The 1,805-nt window shown below is 29.2% G+C and overlaps 1 pseudogene; it reads right to left on the bottom strand.

The window, feature by feature from the left end:
• Positions 1-810: 810 nt before the first annotated feature.
• On the bottom strand, positions 811-928 carry LOC111741943 (annotated as a pseudogene).
• Between the last annotated feature and the right edge of the window lie 877 nt (positions 929-1,805).

Here is a 1,805-nt window from a genome sequence, read left to right as displayed (position 1 = left end):
TATGACACATTTCATTTTGGATGCTCAGTTTTCATGAGAACTACTAGATCTGTATTCAGGTTCCATTAAATTTACTGTTGGAAAAGGAGATTTATATACCCCAGTTATTCCAAACGTACTTAAAAATTTCCAGGTAACTAAATTGACTATTAGAATTTATATTTAAATTTTTATTACTTAAATAAAATTAAAAATTTAATTGTTTATTTATAATAGCCATATTTAAAATTCTGAACATTGTGATTAATGGCCACCATACTGGACAGAAGATCAACTAATATAACTATTTCAAAATCTATTTGTAAAACCAGAAGTAGAAACATCACTGAGGACTATCCAATAAGTTTCCAAAATTAATGTTTTCTAATTAATTTTAAGGCTAAATAAATCAGTACACACATGAATTTGGACATTATTAGTTGGGTAGTGTCATATGCGACACTACTAGTCTATAATCAGTGATGGGAGGAATATGTTTAAACTGCAGGTATTTAGATCAATAGAGAAAATATGCACAAAAGTAAGTCGAAAAAGCATTTTTTGGTATTAATGAAGAAGTAAATCTCAGTAAAGCAAGAGAGGAAGTAATTCTAACATTAACTGAGATCATGTAAGAAAAAAGCACACTTTAGATTTTTGAAAACAGATAAATAAAAGCATAAGCCATGAAAAAAATGATCTTATTGGTAATATGTTAATTTTTTTTTTTTTTTTTTTTTTTTTTTTTTTTTTGGCGAGGCAACCTTTGGTTGTCTTCACAGATTGCAAGGACCTTGTCAATTTACAATCCCTTATTTTTTTTATTTTTTATGCCTACAGCACCTGATCTTCCTAGGTGGTCTCCCATCCAAGTACTAACCAGGCCCGACTCTGCTTAGCTTCTGAGATCAGAAGGGATCGGGCTTGTTCAGGGTGGCATGGCCTAGACTAAATTTGAATTAATTATTCAAAATTAAAAGCCATCATAAGTTGCACTTTCCCATTTCAATGTAAATTTTAAATCTGTTAAATATGTAAGGATTTAAGTACCTTTTGTTTAATCACAAATATTTCAACCATTTCAAATAATAACATATAACACAATACACATAACATTTAATCAAATGATATAAGATATTCCAACTGATATAAGTATTCTACTGGTATGAATTACATCATTATGATATATAAAGTTTTGAGGACTTGTTAAATAAGAAAAAATAGATTGTCATTTGTTTTAAGGGTATTCTAGACAGAGTGTGAACCAATTCATTTCCTGTTAGGACTGTTGAAAAGTGTTTATCATAATAATGCGACAATACAACCTGATATGTGGAGGAAAATAATATATAGTGCATTGTAAAATATTTTCTTTTATCAATTTAGAACGAACATTCCAAGCTCTGAACAATATTTCCTTTATGTATTCAAAATATTATCTTTCCACTCTTCAGTCATAGTAGATTCATTTTTAATGAAAATGTGAATAAAAGGTATAAATAAAATGATTTAATTCAATGTTACACTACAAATTTTATTTTCTTGAACTGGAGTAAAGAAAAATGTGAAAAACTTGCTCATGGAAAATTTGATCACAGTCTTCTCTCTTATTTACTCCTCTATTAAACAAATATCGAATGCTTACAATAGGCACAAATTGGAGCGACTATTCAGCTTCCAACGATTTCTCCAAAGACTCTAACAGTACTATTTTCCTTTATAGCAGTCATGACTGATTGTTGCCAAGACAGAAAACATAACCCAAACTATAACTGAAACTTCAAACATACACACCGAATGTGCTTGGTTTTATTCTAGTTTCCAGT

Source organism: Pteropus vampyrus, unplaced genomic scaffold (genome assembly GCF_000151845.1).
Source record: "Pteropus vampyrus isolate Shadow unplaced genomic scaffold, Pvam_2.0 Scaffold83, whole genome shotgun sequence".
NCBI classification, from domain to species: domain Eukaryota; kingdom Metazoa; phylum Chordata; class Mammalia; order Chiroptera; family Pteropodidae; genus Pteropus; species Pteropus vampyrus.
This window is presented reverse-complemented; position numbering and strand designations above follow the sequence as displayed.